Source organism: Centroberyx gerrardi, chromosome 1, assembly GCF_048128805.1.
Source record: "Centroberyx gerrardi isolate f3 chromosome 1, fCenGer3.hap1.cur.20231027, whole genome shotgun sequence".
In the NCBI taxonomy this organism is placed as follows: Eukaryota; Metazoa; Chordata; class Actinopteri; order Beryciformes; family Berycidae; genus Centroberyx; species Centroberyx gerrardi.
The window spans coordinates 10,195,894-10,213,374 of record NC_135997.1 but is presented as its reverse complement, the minus strand read 5'-3'; positions in this window follow the sequence as shown (position 1 = coordinate 10,213,374).

The window sequence follows — 17,481 nt, the reverse complement described above, 5'->3', positions numbered from 1 at the left end:
ACAACCCGATTTCGGCATAATTGCTAATGTTTTGTTTAGTTGACTCGTATTTACCGCTACTTAAAACGAACGATTTCCGCTGCCGACAGGTGCGAGTTATCCACCCGGAAGTATAGCCAATCTGTTTGTTTACAAACATTCTGATTTGGACTATAAGGAAGTGGCTGAAAGCTGCAGTTCCTCTAACATCTGCTAGGTTTGGCTCCAAAAAGACTCTAAATCCTGCCCAACTCTCAGTAGCTAATTTTACTTCTTCGAATATGTGTCCATATGGCGTTTTTCAAAATAATTGCGGGATATAACGGTTAGAAAACGGGGTAGTTTTCCGAGTGATTGACAGGTCGCCTGTCCAGTGATCGTGCACGTCACCGATCACGGAGCAATAGCAGGCGGCGCTGTGGGAAACCCCCGGCTTCGCTCTGGCTGCTCCTGCTCCAAAAAATGTCAACATGACGGCGCTCGTGAACCCCAACTTTTGGCTTCAAAACGGCCCTTCAGAAACCTATGGGTGATGTCACACTCACTACGTCCATCTTTTACAGTCTATGTTCCTACCCAGTAAGACCTAGGTGTACCTAAAGTGGCCACTGAGTGTACAGTATTTCTTTGAATACTATTGAACTGGTACCTAGTAGATAATGAAAAACAATACTGTACCCATGGCTCTGAATTAATATGTTATCCTTCATAAGTTTGTTTCCCTATTACTATTGGCACTGGTCTTTATTCTTTTTCCTGAAAACCAGGGCCATATTTGGTAGAAGAATCAATACCACTCCTCTGGTACATTGCTGCTCTTGTAGAGGAGGATTGAAATGCATTATTTCATTAAGTTTAACCAGTTGTGTGTTTACTCAAAACACTTTCAAACAATCTAAGAGCACTGTTTGCCTTCATGTGTGTCTGTCAGCCAGTCAAGTCTTGAAAAAGAAATCCAAGCCCAAGCAACAAAAAGGAGAGGTGCAAACTTAAATCCAAAATATCATGCTGAGAGAGAAAGGCACGATACTCTTGTAGTAGAGAAATAGAAATCTATTTATTTAGCTATAAAAACATGTTTTGGTCTCTCGACCTTCATCAGACGCATAACAGCAGCAAAAGACAGACCGACACGCAAACAAATTGCACGTTGTCATTTGGAGGAATAAATCTCATGTAAAATAGTAGAAATTGGCCACATGCCTGGCCATGGCCACAAATTAAGTAAAAGAAGTCTCACATAATTCCTCATCATAGATATTCTTGTAATGGTGTCACTTCAAAAATACATTTGTGATGGAAATGGAAACTGTAGCTTCTGTACCATGAAGCGAGAAACGACAGGACACTTATTTTGTAATTATACTCACAGTGAACTGTTCTGGATGAATGGGTAAACATTTTTGAATGACAGAATCAGGTAGTGCGTGATCCCTCGTCTTCATGTGTGACGCCCCTCTTTGTCCCATTGCGTAGTCTGAACTGCCCTAGTTGGGCAAGACTTGGAACAGCCTTCTAGTCCGTCCTAGGCTTTAACAGCAAGTCATGAGCCATTGGCAACTTTGTGTTTTTGCCTTCCCTCTTCCACACAGAGTTCAGCTTCAGAACAGCCCTCCTGGAGCTTGCAGGGATTCAGTGTCATGCTCAAGGACACTTCAGCAGGGCAGATGCTTGCTGTCATGGAGCCTTGAACCTGGGCCCTCCAGTTGAATGATGGTCTCCCTTCTCACTATGCCACCATGCTCTCCCTCCTACATAAGCAGTGGGAAGCGTAGATCGCCAGAAATCCACTATCTTGGGCTTTTTTACAGAATCACAGAAATCGGATTTCAACACAGAAATATGTAAAACCCTTTAACTCATGCAGGAAATCACCCAAAATTTTCTGCAATTGCCCATCATCACCGTTAATTGTCAGTAAAGAATAGCTGAGCTTTTTCTCTTCTCACTCCAAGCCTCACTTACAGCCTGAGAGATGAATTAACACATTCACCACAAAATGTCTAATTATGAAGCACTGGCTAGCTAGCAGACTCATAGTAACTCCCGTGATAACACTGCCAGATATTCTCAGAACCTGGGATTAAATCACCTTGGATTAAGGAGGGCAGCATCTTCCTACAACGGTTTAGGTCCACTCAAGCTCTTAGAGGGCAAGGTAAGTGCCAACATATTCAAAACCATTCTCAGCAAGTTTGTCTATACTGATAGAAATGGTCTCATTACCCGGCAGTATGACACGGTTCCCTATCCACAGTGTACTGAATAGTTTGATCAGCATGAACATTTCTTGGCTGACTCAGTCACCAGATCTCAACTCAGCTGCGCACTTACAGGAAAAATGTTAAGCATCCTCAGACATTTATTTCTACCATCAAAAAAGCATCTGTTTCTTGAGGAAGAATGGTGTCACATCCCTTTAATTGTTTAAGGCACTTGTAATGTCTATCCAAAGTTGTGTAAAAGCTTTTCTGGTGGCTTATGGTCATCCAATATCCCATTAAGGTGTTATCCTAGTGTTTTTTGGAGATTGGGTTGGCCCCTGTGACAGAATGTGGTGTTTTTGTCTCAGAATTAAAACCACATTTCCCTTGAAACACACTGTTTTGAATTTAATAAGCAACCATGTGACAGTTTGTTAGGAAGGATAATCGAGAGTGTGTTCTCACCCATTCAGATTTATTCACCCTAAAACAATAAACAAAACAACACAAAATCCATGACTGTTGCTGAAACCAATGTTTCCCTCTTTTTAGGTTGAGTCCAAAAGTCTTAAAGACCCCATGAACGGCATCTTTACTTCCTTGAGTTTGATCCATTCAAAATTAGTTAGGGAGACAAAGGCAGTTTTATTCGATGGGAGGGGCAGAGGGGGCGGGATTGTTCAAAAATCTGTGATGGTTTTATTGGTTGAAATTTATATTTCCGCCCACTGGTGCAGCATGAGGTCACTGTTAAAGATATCTGTTTTCCAGGAAGGAAAAGTAATGTGAGTTAATTTCATGGGGACTTTAATAGTTCAGTGTCCAACAGTCTATGTACAAATAGCCTTCTCAGCGCCCTTCTTAACACATGCATGGACCGGTGCTTTCCTCAGTGAAACACACAGATTTAAAAGGAGGTTAATTGGGGGATCGATTCCATGGTCGATCCCCGTGTGCATAAGGCTTGTGAGGAGAGGAGGGACATAAGTCGGTCACTGTCCATGCATTCATCACACATTATATATTGAAGACTATTTGCCATTTGACAAAACTTGGGTGAACAATGCACTATCTGGATCAAAACATCATGAAATAAAGAGTTAAATAATACTTCGGTGTGCAGGTTCTACTTATCAACTGATGAACAATGCGCTATGACATTAATATCCGGCATTTTTTAAATTGCACCAAAATTTTAGCGACAATAGTGGTAATGTGGCAATATTCCATCAATCTTCTATGTAGAGGGCAGGCACACATAACAATACAAAAGGAAGAGACAAAACTGCATTACATGGCACATGAGTGCATTGCCTGAGCAAAACCTGAACGCTGTTTGAATAGGCAGCGTTGTGGTGAATCAGTAGACTGCTTCTTCGTTTCATCGGTCTCACTCGAACAGGCAACTGATTCAGTTGATGGAGTAATTTATTATGTGGTTAGCTAAGAAACATTTCATATGTTTTTTCAAGTAAAGCATCAAAGCAGACCTGCCAACCTTGGAGAAAGTTTTGAAGTACCACATTAAGTGTGTGTGTGCGTAGCTCATGTATGTGTGCTGCAAAAATACCTAACACATAAAGTGCATTTTGGATAAAAGGCTTATTTATTGATCACATATATCAAAATTCCCACTTACCATGTAACTGAAATAAATACTGAATCATTTACAGTAGCTCAACATAAGCTATAAAAAATAAAATAATCCTTTGTTTAACTTTTAGTTATCTCACATTTATACAAATTAATATACAACTTTTCCTAAAGAAATTATTAAAAATCAGTTACATGTTTGATACAATGGTATTTTCTCCTATTCATTATTCTGCTGTAGTACAAAGTAATTATGTGGTGCTTGATTTCTAAAATATATCAACAGCCACCCAAAAAACTACTTCTATTACAGGGTCCATTTTATTACTTTTGACCAAAAGCACTTTAATTCACGACATGCTGTATTTGTGCCTTCCAACCTCAAGTAGGAGCTCACAAAGTGCAGCGTTAAGGAGAGACAGAGAATGTGACTGTGTGTGTGTGGGAGAATAAAGAAAGGCCAAATAAAGGAAGATGGTGTATTGAGGAATTTACAATTTTTCAGACATGTAGCGTAATTTGTTGTTTTACAATTTTTAAGTCCTTGATAAAAGAGGAGAGCACCCACTGTACATGAATGTATTCATTTGTCTAAATATTAAACATTATTACTGTATGGAAATCAGCATTGATTTTCGCTGAATTTATTCATCTACAAAGGTAGATATAAATTAAAGACAAAACAATGAATCTCTCACTGTATAATTGCATGACATCAACACCAAACTTTGATCTTTTGTAATAATGAACAGTCTAGGGGTATCATCAACTTCCATCGCTGGATGTGTGGTGCTAATCTTGTTCATTGTTCACAATACAATAAAGTTCTCTGATTCATTCATATCAATGCTTGAAGGCTGATTGCCGTAATACTGGCATATTAACGATGCTCATCATCAGTTTCCGTTGCAAATGGGGAAGTACAGAAGCCTACAAAAATACTACACAGTCACACTACAGAAAGGATGGAAATGGAAATAAAATACTATACTGTGCTGTACATCAGGGGTTCCCAAAGTCAGGTACCCTATTTTTGCCCTCACCTGTTTTGTAGATATTACATTGCATTGTACTGTACACAGGGGTTAAAGCAAAAATAAATTAAAATCTCATGACTAAAAATTCTGTCTTTATTTTTTTTAAACAGCTGCGACCATTGGGGTTTTACAGGAAGAAGATCCATTGCTGCTGGTTTGCCTACAGTGACTGCCTCTGTGCCTCCTAGAGCCATGCTGGCTTGTTAATTTCAGAGGTAAAGTTGTCTATATGTCAATACAACCATTCATATTTAAAATAGTCAAGGAATTTCCCCAAGGGGATTAATAAAGTACTATCTCATCTTAAATAAAGGCAAATGCATTGCTAATTTGTGGACTCAACTGAAGTTGTATATCCATGGAATAGAATCCAACTTAATTGTCCACACTGTGTAAAATTGAGTGGCTTATCTGGTAGATATATAGACAATCAGACGTTGAAAAGAAATTTAAAACAGCACAAAATTATCAATCGTCAATAATGTAATTATTAACCAGTCATCAACTGACAGATTCAAAAGTTTTTTTTTAAGGTCCTGTACATTGGCATAGGTTTGTCAGCTGTTTTCATTTGTCTGCATTTCTCTGAAGACACATTAGTGGAATATTTTTGTCTGCATTTCTGAAGACACATTAGTGGAATATCCCTGTATAGTCTGAGTGTGTATGATCAGAAGGGCTATAATTTCTATAACAAGATGCCCACAGAAGCAGATATTGACATTGCACGCAATGCTTTCATCCCACACAATTTCATCTCTTTGAATATATTCCAGATCCCTATATATTGCCAATTTAGTGTGTGGTAAATTGAGACCAAGCAGAATGACGGTCGTCTGCTTTATGGAATGTGAATCTACTGTACAGGGAATTGTTGGGAAAGTTCATGACCCTGTTATTCTCACAGATGCCCAAGGTAATGAGATATTTGAACAAAACAGGCGAGTGTTGCAATTTGTAAGTTTAGTCTTCTAAACATATTTACTGATTCTATTCAGGATGGTCTGACCCTCGGTGGTGTCTTCATGTCATCAGCCACCCAACCATCAGGTTAAGTGTACTGGAAACACAAGCTCTTCACCATAGCAGAACAGGATGGTGAGTTCCAAGGCTGCAAGTAAGATTCGATTTTTAGAGTAGGTAGATATGTTACTTTATTATCCCATCTCCTTCTCCCCAATGTTGGCTTGCAGTGTGCATTATTATCTGGTATCTATTATGTTTGCATCTCTGTATGCACACCCTGGTGTCAACCTTCAGACCTAGCACACTGCCACTTATAGCTGAGGCCTTGTCTGTGCTGTTCCATTAAACTCCATTCTGCCATTATACTTGCTGCAAATACCTTATATGAACACTGGAGAACCGCACTAATGGACACTCACCCCCAATTCTCTACACTTGCTGCATACCACTACCATACTTCTGCTATAAATATTGAATGTATACATGGAGAGTGCTTTTTATACTGTATTGTCTAGTCTATGTCTTGCTTCATATGTGTGGTCCTATGTGCCTGTAATGTGAGCTGTGTAAGTGTACGATTTACATCAAGAAAAATTCTGGTACATTACGGCAGCCTACTGGCAAATAAAGTGTTTTCCAAGTGTATATCAGAAGAGTCCATATGTAGAGGAAAATGGAAGAAAAAATCCCAGGCTGTCTCCACTGTATAGAGTGCAGAAGAAGGCCGGGTGGCGCCGCAACGCGTTTTCTAACATTTTAACATGAAATAGACAAGAATAACTTTGAACTGCCTTGGATTTTTTCTTCTTTTTTCCTCTACAAAGTGTTTTTCAATTTCGATTTCTCACTTATAAGCCCTGATTTCCTTAAGCCATTACCAGGTGGCAAAGATTTCAGCATGAGCAAAGTCAACACCAAGATTTATGATTATTAATATCAATTTGATATTAATAATCCAATCTAAAAGTTGCAGGTATAAAATGAGATGCTATATGAAGCCACTTTGATATATCAGATAGGACCTCACAAATGTAGTTTATTAGTTTAGCTAGATTCCAGAAACTAAGAACAAATATTTTTCCATACAGGATAGCCAAAGCAAGCACTCAATCAATATTAATATTTCTGAATTGTGTCACTGGTATTTACAAAATAGCTAGCGTTGGTATTCAGTGATTACATTTTCACTTTTATATACAAGTTTTATCAATAAGAGTCATAGCACTTCATCATCTTCTCAGTTTTTTTCTCAGACCGTTGTTGTTTGTGTGGGAAAGTCCTGCTCACAAATCACATGTTGCAGGTGACGCCACTGTCCATACACTTAGTGAGCTGTTTGTGCACCGCCTGTCTGTTCAATCCAAACAATTGTGCTATTTTACTGAAATAATTACACCGCCTGATTCCATGGACAGTGAGAGGCAATCATATCAATCACTTACCAACACACATCCCAATAAAATACAGGAAGGTAAGACTTGGCCCTCCTACTGACACAAATGTATGATCTTTACTGCTTTAACCATCCAGAGACATTCACACTTTCAGACACCATTGTTTGACAGTAATGAGGGTTAAACGATTGGTTAAAGATCATATTTGAGGAAAAGTGGCAGCTATTCAGGATGGATTAGGAGATGGGCATGCACTTAATCCTCCCATAGCTGCACTCAAAGCATGAATTGAAACTTTTGACATGCAAAATTTGCCAAATCTGATCATTGTACCATTGTGCTTGTTGGCTGCCTGGGATGGTTTTTGTTTAAATGATGGTGTTAATTATTTTCTCTACATCACACATTCCACTAAACATATACATGAATTCATGAAATACAGGATGATGAAACTGGGAACACAAAAGCTTGTTTTTCCTGCTGAGACAGAATTTATTCTTTGTCTGAGAAATAAATGGATGGCATTGATAGTTTCAATAAATTCAATTGAGTTCAATTAAAATAAATTGTCTCCTGCCAATCTGTTAGTTTCTCTGTGGATTAAAAAACACTTAAATATGATTAGTGGGCATATCAACACAAAACAATTACCAGTAAAGCAATATATTTTATAGTTGCTGCTGGGTGGAAACCTGGGTGCTGTTTCACAAAGGAGACTAGTAAAAGCAGGGCTTACTTTGAAAAGCCTGACTTGAGTCAACCTAACAAATCGATTCAGGATTAAGCGGAACAACAAAGTCAACTTCCAGCTAATATAATAAGGCTGACTCAAGCCTGGTTTGAACAGTCAAGATAATTGTGCATTCACAACTTTAACCCTCCTATGTTTGGGGTCATGTAATGTCTCTAAAAACATGATTAACATTATTTTTTCAGCTTGATACTTGCTGAATTTTCCTAATTTCATGGGGAAAACTTAAAAACATAAAATTTAACCTGATGATACATTTTCAAGGTCCTGTTATTTCTTTTATATTTTCTCTAGTTTTATAAGGCTATTGTGTTTGGGCGTTTTATAAGGCTAGTGTGTTTGGGTCATTTTGACCCCAAACACACTAGCCTTATAAAACCAGAGAAAATATAAAAGTTTTACACCAATTTTACTTCTCTTTGTTTTGACTGATACTGAGGGAACTTTAAGTTTTAAAATATGATCTTTAAAAAACGTCCCCATGCTTTAGGGCCCATAACATAAGACGCGCACTCTTAATGGTCCGTTGGCTGTATGGTGATTCAGCAGAGGGGAGGGGGGTGCCGATGATTTTGGTTGCCTTGCTGACGATCCGCTGTAATCTTTTTCATGTGTGATTGTCAGTGATGGCTGAGTAAAATGAGAAGTTGATGCTTGATCCTGCATTCCTTGAGCTGATAAAGAAAGTATAGGCATTGTTGGGCTTTGCTGATGATATGGTCAGTGTTTGTGCTCCATTAGAGGGAGTTGCTGATATACTGTATGTGCCAACTTTGTCAAGGAATTTAAATGACTCAGTTGCGGTAATGGGATCACCGTGTACGGGGGTTTTGGGGTTCGGCATGCTTCTGAAGTTTATAATAAGTTTCCAAGTCTTGGCTGAGTTAAGTTGGAGGTTGTTGTTCTCACACCATGCAACTGCTTGGGCCACCTCTCAATAATGTGCATATGAGCTTATTCTGGTTATTGTAAATTGAACAGGGGATTTACAGGTGATAAATCACAAACGGAATACCTGAGTATCCCCATTATTAGACAATGATGTAAATGTAGTCCATGGGACAATAGGTAGGAAGAAAAAAATGATTGTATTCATTCTTTGTGTTGAGGCTCTGTAGCTTGAGCATGATGTGATGTGAGCCTAATACATTCCTTCCACCCCCATACACTTTGTTTAACTTCACATGTAACTCAAATTACTGTCACTTCAGATTTGATAAAACTTTCCATTTCGCCTGATGTATACATTGAACACTAAATGAGGAAATTACCCCATACACATTTAAAATCCAACTGAAAATCAAAGATCAGAGATCTACACGATAACAGTTTAATTACGTGGATTGATGGCATTCAACTTCAAAAGCTGCTTTTTCATTAGATAAGGTTAGATTTCTAGACCTAACTCTAGTTTTCATTAGGTTGAACTAACAAGCCAATGTCAACCAACTCATCTAGCCTTATCGGTAATTACAGTGAATGACTCATATGAAATGTTAGTTCATATGAATAACATCAGGGGTGGGAATCATTTCAGGTGTAATTGGACCAATACTTGTCTCACACAGTCTCATGAGGCATATTATCTATATTTCTACTCTGCTAGTTCCTAGACACAGTATCTCTTGTAATTGAGGCATGATGTTTAACTAAATTTTATTTGACTTGATGGTTAATACAAGACTTGGTAAAATTCCTGTGAGGCCTACGGCCCACGATTCAGGAGAGATCTAATCAAGGTTTGTTTGTGGAACTAATATCAATTGGTTTCTAAGTTGGATTTTCAGAGAATGGATCAATCTTGCCCAAAGGCCACTCTTGCTACACACTGAGTGGAACAAATTGTGCACATTAGTGGTGCTATAATACACGGCCCTGATGTAGCTTGTTTTAAAGTTAATCCTCCTAAGCCAGTTATTTGATTCCTGCCGGACTCTCAAGGTGTCTAGACTTTTTCTTCCAAATCATATCCAGACTAAAAGTCAAACTGTCAACCCTTGTAGGCGCAGGCGCTTTTCACTTGTAACCATGGCAGCTGATATGCAGACAGCTTTTTGGGTGGTGGGAGACTGAAGGTTGGAGGAGCAAGAAGCGAGTCTGTAATTGGTGTAGGGCCGGGTATCAGTACTCGATACCGAAATAACCCAGTACCAAGTAGTATCGAAACTTCTCCAGTCAAACGATACCTGCATTCGATACTTTTTGTACACAGATCTAGAAAAAAATGACTATTTGTATGGTTTCGCTCGCAGCCAATCACCACAAGCGTTCTTCGATTTAATGCGACGTGTGATTGGCCCACTACCGCAGCAGCTACAACCCGCAGTTTAGCGTGCCGAGATGCCACCAAAATGTAAAAAAAAAAGGTATCGAATGAAGTACTCTATTGGTATCGGTATCACTTTAAGGGTACTGGTATTGGTACTGGTATCGTAATTTTTTAAACGATACCCAGCCCTAGGTTGGTGTAGTTCAGATTTATTTTATGTCTGTGCCAGTTTGGACATGAACAAGTGCTGCTCTCCCCTAATGTGCCCTTGAGCAAGGCATTTAACTCTCAATTTCCTCAGTGGAGATGCTGACAACAAGTCATTGTACTAGGCAACAGGGTTATTATAGTTTTCCTTAGTTTTTATTTTTATATCACTTTACAGTTGCTACTTGATGCCGTAGACTTCCAGCAATTGAGCTAAGCTCAAACTGCACACAGAGACATAAAAAGGCATCCAGGAGTTTGTCTGACTCTAAGTAGGAAAAAAACACAAAACAAAAACTGAACTATCCCTTTAAATTTTACAACAGCCCATATCCATGTGTAGAACCATTTGCAGACACTAAAGTTGCCTTTGGCCTTGATTCTAAGTGTCATTTTATTTCTTTAGGGTTCTCACATGTAAATCTAAGAAAAAGTTCATGCCATGATGGATGTTATGTATAATGTGTGTGTATTTGATATTCCACGTTTGAAAGAAACCAGCCAGGCATATGCCACTTTAAATAGGCTGGTCATAAATAAGCCCTGCTATTGGCTGTATGATTGAACCTGATAGGGCCGTTTCATCAGTAATTGCCGTCAGCTTCGGTGACAGAGGCGTTTTGTCCCGTTTCTGCTCACCTCTCCTCGTCCGCTCATCCAATCTGCTCCTTTCCTTCAACTTACTTTGAAGAAGGAAATGAGTGGTAGTGAGGAAGGAAGGAAAGGAGCAGTGGTGAAGACTCCTGCACAATTAACAGTGTTTCCCCTCCCCCATAGCAGCCGCACATACTTTGCAGCCTCTCACCACTGTCTCGTTCTCTTCTCTCTTTCTCTGTCCTTTCTCTCCCTCTCTCGTACTCTCTCTCACTTTCTCCTGACCTCTTGCTCCCCCCTTTCATTCTCCCCCCTTTCTCTCTCTCCTTCCCACCCCTCTCTTCTTCTCCCCCTCTTTTTCTCTCTCTCCCTACTAAGTGGTCTTTGATTTCAGCAGGAATAGATATCTGACAACGCAAGATGCCACCAACAAAATGGGCAAAAGATCTATTTTCTATTATAGAGATGGCCAGTTGTGAGGGGCTGATGTAGTCAATCTTTATTTTTTCATCTATGTATTTTTTAACAGCATGTGATGAGTGAAGGCCACACTTGAACATGAAAAGGGTGAAGATGGTTTCCCAAGAGTACAAACTATAAAGAATGCAATAAACCCCTAAATAAATCAATTGAATAAATGTTTCACTGTATATAAATGACTTGCACCCTGTGTAGTGTAATCCAGTAAGTGACTTTTTTTTGTCACATTGAAGAAGAAAAACGTAGTTGCTTGTTTTGGGCTCCTTCTGACACGATGGGTTGCTTGTCTCTCTCCCAAGATCTGGCAACCCTGATCGCCATCTCATTGCATAGTTAGCGTTCAGTATAAATAACCAAAAATTATCTGGCCAAAATCCACTTTCTTTTTACCCTGTACCTAAACAAAAAGACAAAAACTAAAAACATTTCAGGTGTATTTTTAATTTTAGTTAGTACACACAATAGTGTTAAGTTTTAGTTTTTCACAGAATTAGTCATTAAACGACTCTCTTTCATAGCTAGAAACCAGAGACTAGATTCAGAACTCTGAACCACAACAATTACAATAGCCCATATCCATGTGTACAACCAGTTACACATGAATATGGGCTATTGTAAAATTTAAAGGGATAGTTCAGTTTTTTTTTTTTTTCTACTTACCCAGAGTCAGACAAACTCTTGGATGCCTTTTTTTATGTCTCTGTGTGCAGTTTGACTCTATGTCTGTTTTTTAACACCTGGTGTTCATCTTAGTTTTAGTTTACTATGTTAACCTTGTATCTGTTTTGTTCTGAAATTAGCACAATGTTAGGTCTGATATATTTTCATCATATATCTGAGTATGTCATGGAAGATGTTTAGCAGAAAAATAGTTAACATCACTTTTTGCAAAATCAATGTCACCTGCATATTTGTAAAACACTTTGCAGACACTCCGCATGTGTTGCATTGGTGACAGCAGAGACTAATTTCCTGCGTCTGTCACAAAGTGACACATGCACCTTTGTTGTGTAGTCTGTGTTGTTGTCACCACTGCTCATTAAACTTGTGAAGTATGGAATAATGAAATAATGAAATGAAATAACCCACTATAGACTTGAGTAAAATAAATATTCAACATTCAATAATGCCCCAAAGAGGAAAACCAATTTCTATGGCCTCGGTCATGATGAAACAAAAACAACCGCAATGGTAAAACATTTTAAAAACATTTCACAGGATTACAAAGAATGAAAGTAGTCTACTGAAGGTAACCTGCCTAGTGCCTCATAATGAACACAGATCACGCTTGTTTCTGATCTTGTTATCTCAAACCATAACTGTCCATTGATTCTATCAGGGGGCGGCCACACTGATCTTTTGTGTCTGTCCGTGTACGTTCATTTCAATTCATTTTCAATGAGAGTTGTCCGTTCTCTGGACAGGGCTGACAGGGCTGTACGTCTCCTGTACGTCTCTCTCAGATTTTTATCCGTTTTGACGGAGAGGACCGAGTTTAATTTTTTCTGGATGGACAAATTCGTCACCATCTGTTTAACCAATTAGAGGCAACGAACACTTGGACAATGCAGAGTACACCATCCTGTTGTTGTACGACTCATCATCAAAAGATTACAAAAATAAATTGGAGAAAGCCTGGTATAACGTTGGGATGATTGCAGATTTTCCAGGTCAGTTTATTATTGAATTTATAATGTATAGTCGGTTTCCAAATTCCATCATTACCTTCCTTTATATTGCACCCACAAATTCATATGCAATTTGGCCAAAGCACAAAAAACAGCACACCCACATCAACCCGTGGTTGATGCCCACAATTCGATTTGCACTGCCGCAAATCTTTAGTAGATCTGGGCCTTGGTTGTGGTTCAGAGTTCTGAATCTAGTCTCTGGTTTCTAGCTATGAAAGAGAGTCGTTTAATGACTCATTTTAGTTGTTAAATGACTGAGAAAGAAATAATCACTGTCTGAACTTGCATGATACTTTAATGCAACATGATGAAGGTCTTATTGACTGAAATGTCACATTGAAGTGTCATGCAAGTGTAGACCGTGTTGCAGGATTATGTTTCTTTCCCAGTATCTACCTTTTTGGTTTTTGTCCTACGCACCTGTCACTCAAATACCTTTATCTTTTTTTTCCCTACTGTCCCAGGCCATTAGAATGAAGGGATAGTTTGCATTCTTTGAAAAGAAAGCAACAGAAAATTAATGGCCTTAAGTGATTACTGACTGAGAAAAGTAGCTGACAAATATTTAGAAATATCATAAAATGAAAAAATAAATCACTGCTGCCAAATACCCCCGAGGTCAGAAAATTGAATAACAAATGTGGCTCAAAATGTTGCATTGTGGAGGAAGCCACTTCATGGTTAAGGACACCAGTGATCAATTTAAGATGCTAATTCCCTCAGAGAATTGGAAGCAGACCAATATTGTGCACTCTTCCTATGACAAAGCATCAACTAGTGGGGGCAAGATAATGAATTTAGTCCCAAAAAAGAATAAATAAACAAAGCTTTTTAGAAAATGCTCCAAAAGTGAGCCATCTTCTCATTCCCTCATAATCTTCGACACTCATGTAAACCAACTCACACACAATAAGACTGAGAGCAAGATTAGCAGATTACACAATGTGCTAAAATCGTGGGATGCATGAACTGGAATACATAACATTTGTGTATGTCCACTAATCATTCATGTTTTAGAATCATAGAAAATGAAATGAATTCTTCCTCAAGCTAAACTGGTGTGTACCAGCCAAAATTATGTGATGGAAATGGTGTTCTCAAAGATCAGTAGAGGTTGGGGCAGGACTCAAAAGAGCTTTTCTAAAACTGATTGCACACCCTAATAAAAACATTTTTATTCATTATGATGCAGAATACACCACATACACCCTTCTTCCGTCCCCTTTGTATCTTTGGAATCTAAAATTATTCATTGGCATTTCTTTAAGAACCTAATCTATTTTAGCCGATGGGAGAGTCCTTTCAGTACATGTAAATATCACTTGTCTAAAGGTTTTAGTTGTTAAGATACTGAAAGCAAAAGTTATTAGCATTTGTTAGTGGTGCTTGTTTAAATCACTGGTGTAAAAACAGTTTCTCTGAAACATCCTGAGCAGGACCTTTCCAACAGTTTCCTAAATGTTTCAAAATGTAGTTAAACAGTGGTTAAAACTATATTTTAGATGGACTGAAAGGTCTCGTTCACAATAAATCAGTTTTGGTTTGTTAAAAATGATGATAAACATGTATGTCCCATTCACCAAACTGCCCTCTTTACAGCAGAGGAAGTCTGCAAGAATGAATAAATGCAAATGGCATTTTCCCCTGATGAAGAGAGGAAAAACAAACAGCTTGTCATATCACAAGCATTTACAACAGTTCTTCTTTCATATATTAATTACCCAAGAAGGTGGGCTTTACATTTGTCAACGACACCTCCGATTTCCCCTTGAGGGCGGAGCTGACAGATGAAGGAGCGATGAAGATGAAAAAATCACGGTGCCGCCATTCTCTGCTGCTGAGGATCATCATAGGCGACAGGTAGGGTTGTTCCACACTCACACAACTTGAAACAGTTGCCACAGGCTATATGCACCTCATCAGTCTGTGCCTGTCCAAATCGGTTGCAGTGTCAAACTGGTTAAGATCAGGTACCTTGCCAAACGCTCCATTGGAAAAGAAGGAAAGTTTGCCTCAAGTATTGGAATTGTTTAGCATGATCTGAGACTCTCACAGAAAGAATGCTTCAGTTGGGGTAAAAAAGATGCCAAAGATGGTATTTGCAGTTTTATTGCCTGTACATAAACCATACTACTTGCAGTTGATTTTCAGACACATTCTCTCTCATAGATTTCACATTTCAGATTTAACATTTCAGCCAAGGTTTGATATTCCCAAATATTAAAACCTTGTAACCTAACATATGTTTTTTTTTTTGTTTTGTTTTGGGGTTTTTTGCCACATATATCACTGCTCTCAAAATGGCTAGCTGAACATTAGCCAAGGTACCTTGAAGGTCTTGAGGATCATGTGTTCATTTGCTGCCATCTTTTACCAAAAAATACAGATATTCATCTATTATTACTACAATAATTAACACAGTCCAAAATGTATAAAAAAAATTAAGATCATACATGCATACAGATCATACAGTATGCAGGTTATTTTATGAGTTTTAAAAGGCTATAGAGGAGGCAAGGTAGCCTTAACAGGCAGTATTTGCTGTCATCAACTCCCATCTCAGTGAGAACGACAATGTAAAAGCAGAATGGCTTGGACTTTGTCTAAAAATAATATTCAATAGGCTTGGCAGTCTTTATATCCAATATTTGCTCTAACAGTGTAAATGCCATAATCTATATTAAATGTAAATTTAAATATAAAAGCCAAATGTAGAAGAATCCACCAGGGTACATTGGCTTATGCAGACATAATAAGTCGTGCAATGAGACTGCAGGGAGTTTGTGCAAACAGCACATGGTGTTAATACTGTAAATAGGGTGGACGAAACAGTCATTTACATAGTTATCATGCTAATCTAGGTGACGACTGAATGAGCAGGGTGGCATTACCAGCGGTATTAGAGTTGGACTCAGGACTCATGTCTGTGGTCCATTAGATGTTACAGGCTGTGTAAAGAATCTTCCATATGATATATATAGCATGAAAAGTGTGAAGTGAATTTCATTTTCCTACCTAGTGAGTTATCACATTGCACAATAAATGCAACGATCACATGGGCTAATGAAATACATCAGAAATGTTGCCAAGTATTTGATTTATCTTAGTTTTTATTGTTGAGAGGCAAACTGTAAAAAGCAAAACCACCACTGAGATGTGATCTACATGTGAGATTTAGACAATTTATTGAACCACTGGGATGCTGTAAAATGACAAAATTATCTTGTTTCGCTTTCAGCTGCATGCAGATCAGAATTAGCCACAAGCCATTATACAGTAGAAAGTAATGTTGTTCCAACAGGCATTTAACCTTAGAATAACATGAGCATAATATGAATAACCTGGCCCTGGGTTAAGACAAACCTTGGGTAATAAAGTATGTGTGAAAAAGGTTAAGCTCACCTAGGGCTAAGAGTTAACCCTGAGTTAGATAGATAAGATAAACTTGAGTTGAGAATATGCAGTATGAGAAGCCCTAAAGTAACTTATCTTACAGAGAATTTGAGATTTGATATAATGTGCACATACAGTACATTTTATTTCAATACTTTGAATGTATTTCTATTGGAATACATGTGGTGATTGTCCATTTTTCAGATTTGTAGAAAGATCTGTCATTTCACTGAATTAAATTGTAATGTTCAGTTAAGGATGTATTATGGCTTTTCACATAGTATCTGGAGGCAGCTGTGGGTTAGAGGAGGGAGCATGGACATTTTGTTTTATTGGAGCTGTTAAAACATGGCTCCAATAACTACAGGCTAATTTGTGTGTTTGGGGGTCCCGCGAACCTCAGTGGAGTTTAGACTGACATGGGGGTGAGAGGGTAATGACTGAATTTTAATTTGGGGATGAACTATTCTTTTAAGGAGCAGAACTTTTGCACACCTGTGGATCGACAGGTGCATAGGAGAAGACCATGGGCCGACTGTAGTAGAACAAAGGGCAATTAGAAAAGATTTATTGGGAACAACGTTTCGGTACACAGACCTTCATCAGGTTATTTTACAAGGCAAAAGGAGAGACCATCTTAAATAGGTTGGTTGACCCACGTGGACCAATCAGGTCACACTACAGACTGACATCACTCATTGAATCAAGCATCATACATAATCACATCATGGCACCATAGGTCGACAATATAAATAGACAGAAATATACAAAATGCACATTATACATAGTTTAAAATGCACATATTCATAATAAAGAAAAGCTACCATACCAAGATAAATATTAACAATATTTTCAATATCTGGTTGGAGCTTGAAAAAGCTGTCTCCTAGAATCTGTCCCTAGACAAGAAAAAAAGAGGAGAC